This window comes from Aquarana catesbeiana, linkage group LG07 (genome assembly GCF_042186555.1).
Source record: "Aquarana catesbeiana isolate 2022-GZ linkage group LG07, ASM4218655v1, whole genome shotgun sequence".
In the NCBI taxonomy this organism is placed as follows: Eukaryota; Metazoa; Chordata; class Amphibia; order Anura; family Ranidae; genus Aquarana; species Aquarana catesbeiana.
The window spans coordinates 268,311,283-268,324,670 of NC_133330.1; positions in this window are offsets into that span (position 1 = coordinate 268,311,283).

Below are 13,388 nucleotides of genomic sequence, written 5' to 3' on the forward strand. Positions count from 1 at the left end.
TTACATTCTGTGACCAGCTGTGATTGGACACAGCCAGTCACGTGGTAAAGAGCCAATTTCATTGGCTCTATACCGCAATCGGGGATGTGCTGTGTCGGGTGACAAACCTCATCCCTGATCGCCACTCTGCGTGCCCCTAGGGGTGCGCACGAGCACCACGCACAAGGACAGTGCATGTGACTGGCTGTGATTGGACACAGCCGGTCACGTGGTAAAGAGACAAATTTTATTGGCTTTTTAGACTGATCTGGGATGGGCTGTGTCTGAGGGACATGCCTCATCTCCGATCGCCACGCTACGGGTCCCTGGTGGCGAGAAACAGAGGACGTCATATGACTATGGTCCGGTATGGAAGTGGTTAAGAAAGCTATTACAGATATATGGTGTTTTCAATACACTACTATTTAACTGGGCAATAACCCATGGTCCTACCCCACAAATATCAATAAATGATGGGTACTCTAAATGTATCTAATGCTTAAAGTGCATATTTCCATAATTAGAAGCAAGATAAGATATCTTAATAACCAATCCCACCTTTCCTCCAACAACACCCCGTTGAAACCCACTTTAGCACACAAGGTCTTCAAAAACCTCTCTCTTCTGTTTATGCCCTACTCATGACACATAGCTCCATGACTACTGCTTCATTTCACAAGTGGAAAGGCGATATCCCTAGTCTGAGGATGACTGGGAAGGTGGGATAGCACAATACACTAAACTGGTGATCTCTGCCAGAAACCAGTTTGTCAAGCTGAATGTCCTCCGTAGAATATATTACACTCCCCAGAGATTGAATCGTATTAACTCAGCCCTTTGGGGTTGCTCCCATGTCCTCGACTACTGGCGTCAGGTGACAACTAAATTATTAGTGGTGTTGGGCCTGCCTCTGATGTTTAATCCATTTGTACTTCTATTGAGTATTTAAGATAGTCTTGTCACCCAAAATCATTCTGAACTATTCATCTTGTATGCGTCATACTACATTAGACTTCATTGGCTGAGATGGAGATTGTAGCATCACCCACACACCTATGGGTGTCCTCAGAACTTTTTTCAGGGGGAGCATCATTTTAAGGTCACCCATGCCTTGCCCCTTTTCGACAATATCATTATCACAATATCACAGTCAGAGACTGCAGACGTAGTACAGGAGATGGTCAGAGACTGCAGACATAGTACAGGAGACGGTCAGAGACTGTGGACATGGTACAAGAGACAGTCAGAAACTGTGGACATGGTACAAGAGATGGTCAGAGACTGCGGACATAGTACAGGAGATGGGCAGAGACTGCAGACATACTACAGGAGATGGTCAGAGATTGCAGATATGATACAGGTGATGGTCAGAGATTGAAGACGTAGTACAGGAGATGGTCAAAGACTGCGGACATGGTACAGGAGATGGTCAGAGACTGCATACATGGTACCAGAGATGGTTAGAGACTGAGGACATGGTACAGGAGATGGTCAGAGACTGCAGACATGGTACAGGAGACTGTCAGAGACTGTGGACATAGTACAGGAGATGGTCAGAATGTCCCCCGGCCCCACTTCACTTGTCAGCTTCAATTAATACTGTCCTGTCCCCCAGTCACAGTGCCCGGCCCCGACTTGTGTCCTGTTCTATTCCAGTTAAGCACCTTATTCCATTTCCTCACTTTCTAATAATGGTATGCTGGAGTGGTGGTGAGTGGTGGTGGTCCAGGGTCCCATAACAACAGTTGGGTAGGCCGCAAACGAGAGGAGTCGGGTACTGCCGCTGCGGGCACGGGCAGCCATGAAATCAGATGGATCTCTGAGCAAGTCTAATTGACGCCACCAGACGGTGGGCGGGGACTGCGGGTGCTGGAGAAGGAGGTGGGTGGAGACTGAGGAAGACCAGTCCCTCCCTCCCCCGTTGCCTGCAAGTCACTGGGGTCCATGGCCGGAGAAGGAGGAGGTGGGTGGAGAGAGTGAGACAGTCACAGGACGCAGTGCAGAGTGCAGCACTTAGACTCTGATTCTGACATCACTAGTTGCTAGATGACAGGCGGAGCGGCCCTAGCAACCAATGCCAAACTTCCGTCAATCAGTTAGTAGGGTGTCTTGTGTCCTCTATTTCATTCTGGGACATTGTATTGTCCCGGAATGAAGGTGCCCGGTACCAGGGACACACATGTGAATTTCTGGCGCTGCTGCTGAATGTAACAGTAAATGCCAATCTGATCCCTGATTCCGGGGGGGGGAGCACTCCCCCACTCCCCCCCGCGGATGCCCATGCACCCACCTCTGCATCTCAGCCATTACGATAAAGACTTGTATTCGCTCATACAATACAAAATTATCTGTAAATGCAGTGTTCAGCCGGATTTGATTTTGTTCCAGAAGTAGAACACAGCTCTGTATACAATATGTAGGTGTTGCTTCATACAATTTATACAGAACACACAATTTCTGCATGTGTTAGTAAAGGAAATAGTTTGTACCAGCTTGCTCCAAACAATTAAAAATTTATGAAAACTAGAGTTAGGTTTTAAAGTCAAGTGATCAGTAAATAATGCTAGAAGTGAGTCAAATCGGCATTAAAAAGCATATGCTGTGGGTTCTGAACTTGTGACATTGCCATCATTGATGGTATACTGTTTAATTTCAACCAGAAATACAGGTACTCATTAATTACAAAGCTCCCCTATGCAGACCAGTTTACCAGATGGGTGAGCAATCTGCCCTGTCATGTACTGGGATCTGTCAAAATCTGCATATTGGGACCTAAGGTGACAAAATCACATCCTGTAATATGGCTCACAGTGCAGGAGACACCAGTTCCCTTTTCTTGGCATTGAGCTGTGGTCAGGGCCGGACTTGCCATAGGGCTTGAGTGGGCTCAAGCCCATGGGCCCTGCCCAATAGGGGGCCCCGCGGGCCCTAGCCGAGTGTACTTCGGCTATACTCGGCTAGTTCTGTTCTCAGTCACGCCTAGTCCTGCCCTATGATGGACATAACACAGGAACTGGGCGTGACTGTGAGCGGAGCTAGCCCAGTACACTCGGTTAGTGAGGCCCGGAATGATGGAAAGAAGAGGAATAGTGCAGGGCCGGGCATGACAGTGTGTCTAGTGACACACATAGGGTTAATGTTTCAAGGAAAAGTGTGGGAGGAGATAACAGGAAAGTAAGGAGGAGTGGCCTTATAAAAGAGGGGAGGAGCAAAAACGGAACAGTGTGCTGGGAAGGAGACACGAGGAGGCAGAATTTCTCTGCTCCTCAGACACAATGGCGGACGTTGAGGCGATTTTGGCGCGGTTGCGGCAGGCGGCGGCGGCGAATGGATCCGACTGGCTTCGCAGCCAGGTCACAGCGATGCTCAGGGGAGAAGCAAGCCATGCAGGGGGTGAAGGTGAGCCGTCTGCGCGTGCGCGGAGATCGCGGCCTCCGGCGCGCTATTCACCTGGGCCAGGACATGGACAGGGTCGTCTGACACGGAGCCCAAGGGGGGAGCAATCGGCACCGCCGGCCAAGAGGAGCCACGCGGGTGATTCGGTGGGGCCCGGGCGGGTTACACGCCGCGGTCATGGAGCGGTGGGCGGGGCCACGGGCCAACATGGCGCCACTTCCCCGCACGCTGGCACTGCACGGAGGATTTCGAACAGCCCCTCAGTACCTCTGCACGAGTGTGAGCGGGTGGACAGAAGGGGGAGAACGGCGCCGAGTGCAGCAGCGTCCGGGTCGCGTGGATCGAGCGGCACCGCGGGTGGGCGGAGCTTACCGGGCGGGGGGGACGTGTCCCAAGATGGCGATGGAAACAGCGCCCAGGCTGGCCCGGTAGCTGGAAGTTCAGGGCAGCAGGGATCAGCAGTGACTCGTCGCACAGTGTAGGCCTCACACCAGCGTTGGCTTCCGGCCTCCAGGAGGGCTTCTCCTGGGGGGCTACCTCTGACGCCAGTCCCAGTGCAAGGGGAACAGTCCGAAGACGAGGTGTCCGATGAGGAAGATGGGCTACAGCAGCCGGAACCAACAAGAGAGAGCAGCACAGCGGCTGTTGGGAGGAATCCTGGTCAGCCCGGTAAGTCTAGTGATAACTTTTCCTTTACCAATGCTTTGCAGGGCTTGCTGGGGGGGATAGCAACAACTGCAGGAGGGATGGTGACACCTTCGCAGAGCGGGGTGGGTCAGGTTACTGACCAACAACTGGCGAGTACTGCACCTGCCAGTTCGGGGTCAGGGGGACAGCTCCAGGAGCTATTGGAGGGTTTAAGGGCCCTGGTTGGTCGCTTTGGAGAGGGACCAGGGCAGGCTCCGCAAGGGGATGCACAAAGGGCGACAGGGGGGGCTGCGGTTACAGAGGTGCCAGCTACCACAACGCCAGAGAAGGTGGCAGACAAGGAAACAGCAGGTGAGAAGGGGGCTGCAGAAACAAAAGGCAGGACTGATGTGGTTAGGCTGGCAGATGCTGCAAAATGTGAGATATATGTTTGTTTTGAAGGCCCGTTAGGGGCACACTTGAAACCTGAAGTGAGAGAAAAAATTCATAAAGGTGAGTACGTGAAAATTTTCTCCTTGTTGCCATTGGAAAAGTTTAACCTGGATAGGGTTAAACCCGATGATTCCAAGAAGGAGGATGAGGAGAAGAGGACATATAGATTGATACCGCGGACGTTTGTGAATTGGTTGCAAGCGTTTGCTATCATGGCTAGTGTCATTGGCGAAAAGAACCCTGAACATTGTTCGGGGTTGTTTTGTTATATGGATGCTATAGGTGAGGCACATAGAGTGTACGGGGGAACTGCGTGGTTACGTTACGATGAGCAGTTTCGTCAACGCAGAGCGGTGCGTCCGGCTCTGCGTTGGGACCATAAGGATATTAGCCTATGGATGAAGCTGATGTCGTCGGCTAGGACCCCGCCTCAGTTATTTCAAGGGGGGGCCGGGGGTACTAACTCCTCAGGACTACCGGCTGGCAGAAAATGGGGGGTATGCTGGCAGTATAATGAAGGATCCTGTAAATTTGGGGGGTCCTGCAAATTCAAGCACGAGTGTTCAGGCTGTGGGGGAGCCCACACCCTGTCTCGGTGTTTCAAAAAAGGTAAACGTACCGGGGAGTTTGCTCACAAGAGGGATGACGCCGGTGAAGGTGGAAAGGATGCAACTTTTCCTAAGTAAGTATCCGGATAGGAAAGCGGCGTTACTGATCACTGAGGGTTTTAGAGAGGGGTTCAAAATTCCATGTTCATTGGCGGTGGTTCCTCCAGTAGCACGGAATTTAAAATCTGCGTTGCAACACCCGGGGGTGGTGGGGGAGAAATTGGAAAAGGAAGTGGCTTTAGGACGGATGGGGGGGCCATTTGAGGCAAAACCATTGAATGACTTGGTGGTGTCCCCTCTGGGGGTGGTGCCCAAGAAAGAGCCGAATAAGTTTCGGCTCATTCACCACTTATCATTTCCAAAAGGGGGTTCGGTTAACGATTTCATTGACCCGGACATCTGCACCGTGTCATACACTTCGTTTGATGCGGCGGTTCGATGGGTCAGGCGCTATGGAAAAGGGGCACTGATGGCAAAAGCTGATATTGAGGCAGCGTTTAGCCTGCTGCCAGTACACCCGGACAGTTTTTGGCTGCTGGGTTGCCAGTGGCAGGAACAATTTTATGTGGACAAATGCTTGCCTATGGGTTGCTCCATTTCCTGCGCCATGTTTGAAGTTTTCAGTTCCTTTTTGGAGTGGGTGGTAAGAGAGGTGTCCGGCCTTGAATCTATGATACACTATTTAGATGATTTCCTATGCATAGGCCCACCGTCTTCCAGTGTGTGTGCGATTTTATTGTCAACGTTGCAACACACTGCAGAACGGTTTGGTGTTCCCCTGGCTGCTGACAAAACTGAGGGCCCCACCATGGAGATTAGCTTTTTGGGCATTGTTATTGATTCAATGGCAATGGAATGTAGGTTACCGCAAGGAAAGTTACTGGATCTGCAGACGGAAATAAGGCGGGTCCATGGGATGAAGAAAATACAGCTGAGGGATCTCCAATCTTTGCTTGGTAAGTTGAACTTTGCTTGTAGAATCATACCCATGGGTAGGGTCTTTTGCCGACGGCTGTCTGCAGCTACGGCTGGGGTAAAAGCACCGGCCCATTTCATTAGGCTTACTAAGGATCATCGTGAGGACCTAAAGGTATGGTATCAATTTTTGTCGGAATACAATGGGAGGTCAGTGTGGATGTCTGGTCCGGTAAGCAACTTCGATGTAGAATTGGTTACTGACGTGGCGGGATCTACTGGATATGGGGCGTTCTTTAAGGGTCAATGGAGTGCAGAACCATGGCCAAAATCCTGGGTTGAAGCAGGTTTCCTTCGTAACTTGGTACTATTGGAATTGTTTCCAGTAGTTCTGGCTATGGAATTATGGGGCAAGACTTGTCAGAATTTAAAGTTGCGGCTGAACTGTGATAATATGGGAGTGGTGCAGGTAGTCAATCGCTTGTCAGCGTCTTCTCAACCTGCCATAAGACTATTACGACAGTTGGTATTACGGTGCTTGCAATTGAATATTTTCATATATGCTAAGCATATACCTGGGATTGAAAACACACTGGCTGATTCACTGTCTCGCTTTCAGTGGGACAAGTTCAGGGAATTAGCTCCGGCTGCAGAGAAGGAAGGGATTCCTTGCCCGGGTTGGATCTGGGAGCTGGCATTGGAGTCATCGCAGGATGGATACAACAGTCTGTGAGTCCACATGGTCGGCCTATGTGCAGGTATGGGGTGAATGGTTGAGACTTGTACGGGAATCCGGAGCAGAGGATGACGGGGGAGTGTTGAGATTATTGGTCCTTTATTTTGTGTCCAGGAATATGGAAAATGGGGTGGGGGTATCGTCTATTGGTAAGAAATTGGCGGCGCTGTCGTTTCTGTTTAAGTTACAGGGGATGGAGGATTGGACGAAGGAATTTTGGGTACGGCAGGCATTAAAAGGGTACCAGAAGGGGCACAAGAAAAAAGATAACCGTAGACCGGTCACTTTTGCCAACCTGTTGGCAATTTGTGATCAGCTAGGGTTGGTGTGCAGCTCAAGTTATGAATGTTTACTGTTTACAGCGGCTTTTTCGCTGGCGTTTTTTGGGGCGTTTCGGGTAGGGGAGTTGGTCAGCCCATCCAAAAAGGAAGCGGGGGGTATTTTGGTGCAAGACGTGCGGGCATGCACGGGGAGTGTGTGTTTACGGCTGAGGAGGTCGAAAACAGACCAATTGGGAAAGGGCATAGATGTGTGGCTGCATGCATTACCGGGATCGCCAGTATGTCCGGTGAGGACGGTTGGTGAATTTGGGAAGATTAGACCGGTAGGTGAGGGTCCATTTTTATGTCATGAGAATGGTGCTTACCTTTCAAAGTTTCAATTTGTGGCGGTGTTTCGAAAATGCTTATCGATGATAGGTTTGGATGAGAAGGCATACGCCTCACACTCCTTCCGCATTGGGGCGGCCACAGAAGCTGCCAGATGCGGGTTGGATGAAGCAGCGGTGCGGAGGATCGGTAGATGGGAATCAAAGAGATTCCGTTCATACATTCGCCCTCAATTAGTAGTGGAATAATAATTAAAAAAAAAATAATAATATATATATATATATATATATATATATATATATATATATAAATAAATAAATGAAAAATAAATGAAACCCGTATGTTGTATAAGTTTGGTTTTCACATATAGGTAGTGGGTGTTTTTTGGTCTGTTGCGTTGGTGATATCACCCTGCCTTGTTGTCTTTTCGTTTCAGATGGAGTGTCTCCACGCCTCGTCTGGATACTGGGACACTCCTACGTTTGTTGGGGGGCAAGGAGAGGTGATGCGAGACCAGATGGGCGCCAGTTAGGCATATCGAGAAGGGAGGCTTTTATCAAGTGGCTGGGGAGACCAGGAATGATGTGGGGCAGAGTGGTTTCAGAGGTGGAACGATTTGCCTGGCTAGATAGACCTCCGGATGTGTTGGTCATACACGTTGGAGGTAACGATTTGGGGGTGAGGACGGTCAGGGACCTGATAGAGGATGTAAAAGCAGATTTGTTGCACTTGCACACTACTTATCCGAACACTTTGCTACTATGGTCTGATATTGTGGCACGAACTTCGTGGCGCAATGCTAGGTCTGTGGTAAGGATTAACAAGGCTCGTATACGTGTCAACAAGGTGGTGGGGAGGTTTTTGGTTCAACAAGGGGGCATGGTGATTCGGCACAGAGAGCTCGAGATAAATGTAGGCCTCTATTTGAGGAGGGATGGGGTCCACCTCACAGATGTGGAGACGGATCTTTGGACCATGGGTTTGCAGGAAGGAATACAACGGGCCTTGAAGGTGTGGAGGGGCCCTTAAGGATAAGGTTTCATCCTTTCGGGCTGTGGCTGGTTTGTTGTTGTTGGTCGGTGACGGTAGCGGTAAATAAAAGGTTAAAAGGGGTGGGGGGTCAGCAATAGTATGGCCCCTCCTGTGTATTCCTGAAAGGAATACCGGTATGTTGCACTGCGGGAGGGGGTTGTCTCCGAGCGGTACAGCTGGAGGCCTTATCAGTTTTGAAACATGTTCCTGCAGTGCCCTCTTGTGGATATGTGGTAAACTGGGGTAGCTCCGTCATTGACCAACAGATTGTTTAAAACATGTTGTTTTATCTGCGTTTATATGTTATTCATATTGAAGTTAATATTGGAGGTAATTTTATACAGTTGTTTAATAAAAGGCTGTTATGGCCATTTATACTCCAGATGAAAGGTGTGGTCTCGTTATTTAAGTTGGTAAGAGGGTGGAGTATGGGTGGCTAACAGTATGGGTAAAAATGGGGTACATCTGGACTACACTAGTCAAGTGTGGCCCGGAATGATGGAAAGAAGAGGAATAGTGCAGGGCCGGGCATGACAGTGTGTCTAGTGACACACATAGGGTTAATGTTTCAAGGAAAAGTGTGGGAGGAGATAACAGGAAAGTAAGGAGGAGTGGCCTTATAAAAGAGGGGAGGAGCAAAAACGGAACAGTGTGCTGGGAAGGAGACACGAGGAGGCAGAATTTCTCACCCTCCCTCCCTGTGTAATGTGTTGTTGGTGTTGTTAATGTGTGTGTTTATTTTTCAGGTTTGGAAGCATTTGGTCGTCATGACAGCTGGATGGTTGGCTGGTTTGTTGTTGTTGGTCGGTGACGGTAGCGGTAAATAAAAGGTTAAAAGGGGTGGGGGGTCAGCAATAGTATGGCCCCTCCTGTGTATTCCTGAAAGGAATACCGGTATGTTGCACTGCGGGAGGGGGTTGTCTCCGAGCGGTACAGCTGGAGGCCTTATCAGTTTTGAAACATGTTCCTGCAGTGCCCTCTTGTGGATATGTGGTAAACTGGGGTAGCTCCGTCATTGACCAACAGATTGTTTAAAACATGTTGTTTTATCTGAGTTTATATGTTATTCATATTGAAGTTAATATTGGAGGTAATTTTATACAGTTGTTTAATAAAAGGCTGTTATGGCCATTTATACTCCAGATGAAAGGTGTGATCTCGTTATTTAAGTTGGTAAGAGGGTGGAGTATGGGTGGCTAACAGTATGGGTAAAAATGGGGTACATCTGGACTACACTAGTCAAGCTCCGGTGGCGGCATTCGGCTCCGCTCACAGTCATGCCCAGTCCCGCCATTGGACCTGTGTTATGTCCATCATAGGGCGGGACTGGGCAGGACTGCGAGAGGAGCTGAGAAAAGCTGACAGGAGCCGAGATACACAGGAGCGGCTCTGTGTATCTTGGCAGCGTCATATTTAAACTGCAGTGACACTGACATGTCACTGCAGTTTATTCTGCAGCCTGGGCAAGGCTGCAAATGACACGGACAAGGCTGCAGATGGACACTGATAAGGCTGCAGATGGAGGCTGCAAGGCTGCAAATAACACTGACAAGGCTGCAAATGACACTGGACAAGCATGCAGATGGATGCTGTGCAAGTCTGCATTGATGAGCATTTAAATGTAAGTTTTTTCCTTAAGTGCTAGTTCACACCAGACGCAGTTCCGTTCAGTTCCGTGCGCTTTTTTTCTGCACTCAAAATGCATGTACAGTGTTTTCCATGTATTCCAATGGCTCTAGTTCACACCATGCAGTCAGTTTCCAGTAAGTTTCTGCACCCGAAACTGACCAGAAACTGACTGCATGGTGTGAACTAGAGCCATTGGAATACATGGAAAATACTGTGCATACATTTTGAGTGCAGAAAATAAGCACACGGAACTGAACGGAACTGCGTCTGGTGTGAACTAGCACTAAATAGTTTTTTTCCTTAAAAGTCCTTAAACTCTAATCTTGAGGTTTGCTGATTGGTTATTGGCAGTTAGGCTCCATTCACACTAGCGCGTTTTTTGATGCATTTTGCATTTTGCAGAAATGCACGGGAATTTTTTAACATGGGTTCCTATGGAACATGTTCACATCAATGCCTTTTTGTTTCTCTGCATTTTTGGAAAGGGTCGGGGACTTTTTTTCATGCAAAATGCAGCGTTTTGCATGTAATAGAATTCAATGGACAAGCATCAAAAACGCAAGTGCACCGTTTTTGCAGCGTTTTTGATGCGTTTTTGATGCGTTTTTGCCGGTTTTTTTTTTTTTTTATGTTTTTTAAATTTTTTTTTAGACTGCAAAAAAAACTGAAAAAAAAAAAAAAAAACGCAAAACGCAAATCGCGGCAAAAACGCGACAAAAACGCCGCAAAAACGCTGCTCAAAAACGTGGCAAGCATGAAAAAAAAACCTCCAAAAACGCTCAAAAGCAACATGCATAGGTGTGAATCGAGCCTTACGTAGTGCCTCGTTTACTGCCCTTGAGAAAACCTTTCTGCATTAGGCTGGATTCACACCGATGTAGTTTTAGTGCTTTTTGCATTTTGCAGATTTGCACTACAGTCCATTTAACATGGTTTCCTATGGAACACGTTCTGTAGTGCAAATCCGCAAAATGCAAAAAGCACTAAAACTGCATAGGTGTGAATCCAGCCTTAGACAGTGATGTAATGGCGAACAAACGGTATCAGAGTGGCACGCTTAAAAGAAAACGAAAGGTTTAAAGTAATGTATAGAAGGTAGGGCCCGAAAGTGACTCAAGCCCAGGAGCCCCCACCACCCTAAGGCTCGATTCACATCTATGCATGTTGCTTTTGAGCGTTTTTGGAGTTTTTTTGTGATGCTTGCCACGTTTTTGAGCATCGTTTTTGTAGCGTTTTTACAGCGTTTTTGCGGCGTTTTTGCCGCGTTTTGCGTTTTTTTTTTTGTACAGTTTTTTTTACAGTTTTTTTTAGACTGTATACAGTCTAAAAAAAAAAAACAAAAAAAACACCAAAAAAGCATCAAAAACGCTGTAAAAACGCTGCAAAAACGCTGCACTTGCGTTTTTGATGCTTGTCCATTGAATTCTATTACATGCAAAACGCTACATTTTGCATGAAAAAAAGTCCCTGACCCTTTCCAAAAATGCAGAGGTACAAAAAGGCATTGATGTGAACATGTTCCATAGAAACCCATGTTAAAAAATTCCCATGCATTTCTGCAAAATGCATCAAAAAACGCGCTAGTGTGAATGGAGCCTAAGTCCTGCCCTGGCTGTGGTCACTTGTCTAACAAGTAGGCTTGGGAAGGAGAGCTTTGTAATCAATGATAATCACTATGCCCATAGCTTTAGGTCACCGGGGTATCATTCAAACAGATCACTTTTTTTTCCTAAAAGATTAAGTTCTGCATTAATCTCTACATTACCAACAATGCCCACTGGAGACAGGGATAATAACTAATGTAGAGCAATGAGGAGAGGGTAGGAATTTGTATGTGTGACTGATGGTGAGAGGCAGTGTTAATTCATGTTGATGGGGCAATTAGAGTTTTACATATGACTGAAAGTTTACCACTATAATGCCTGTAAGTACATACAAAGGGCAATGGGGTAAACATAACATACACTAGACAGAGCAGAACATTTGGCTGTATTATTGTAACTAAGCAGTGCGCGTGTCCAAGTACACAGTGGATGAAGCTGGCACAAGAACAATATGTCATTTTCCTTGAAGTACATGATGACAAGTGCCTGTGGGGTTTATTTTGTAGTGTGCACAGTACATATTAAGTTATTAAGAATTATGGAGAAGGATGTGTGATGGAAGATTAAGGAAGCTGTTGATATTATTTCCTGGTTCCATTTGTCAAATTCAGTAGAACATACATACCCCTTAAACCTTGCCAGAGAGCTTGAGTTTCAACAGAAGGAAAAACAAGATTTGCTGTGCAGGTTTCCCCGAACACTTAATCATGTGCCCAGAAAATATATGAATTCTCAAGAATCTGTACTGTTTTCATGAAATCATTAAAAATGTGAGATATATGCAATAAATGCAAAGAACAGGATGGGAACTCAGTGTAAATCTTGCAGTCTACCCAAACACTGTACGCAGGCTTGATGCATTTCCAATATATGTAGTTGCTGCAGCAATTCTAATGCCCTGTACACACGATCGGACATTGATCGGACATTCCAACAACAAAATCCATGGATTTTTTCTGATGGATGTTGGCTCAAACTTGTCTTGCATACACACGGTCGCACAAAGTTGTCAGAAAATCCGATCGGTCTGAACGCAGTGACGTAAAACACGTACGTCGGGACTATAAACGGGGCAGTAACCAATAGCTTCTTCTCTTAATTTATTCTGAGCATGCGTGGCACTTTGTGCGTTGGATTTGTGTATACACAATCGGAATTTAACCGATCAGATTTTGTTGTCGGAAAATTTTATAGCAAGCTCTCAAACTTTGTGTGTCGGAAATTCCGATGGAGAAAGTCAGATGGAGCCCACACACGATCGGAATTTCCGACAACACAATCCGATCGCACTTTTTCCGTCGGAAAATCCGACCGTGCGTACAGGGCATAAGAGTAGGAGGTAATATTATGTAGAGCTAAGGCCCAAATATGTCAAACATCTTATTCTTTACAGAATTAAATATTGGTGTGTTGATAAAAGAGTGCCATCAACGTTTGACAGAAAAGAAGGGAAAGCATTGCACATGGTTTAAATTGTTGAATTAGCTCTACTTAAAGCAGAGTTTCAGGTTATTTTTTCAGTTTATTAAAAGTCAGCAGCTACAAAAAGTATAGCTGCTGACTTTTAATAAACAGACACTCACCTGTCCCACGGTCCAGCGATACGGTCGCACAGAGCCTCGCTCCTCTCCCCCTCCTCTTCACGGCGCCGCCATAGAAACTGTGGGCACCCGGCCGTGACAGCTTGTGGCTTCATGGCCAGGCATGCACTGCGAATGTGCGAGCTGCGCTGTGCTCTCTGAGTGGACAGGCAATCTTCTGGGACCTGTGACGTGTCCCAGAAAATTGCAGAGAGGAAGGG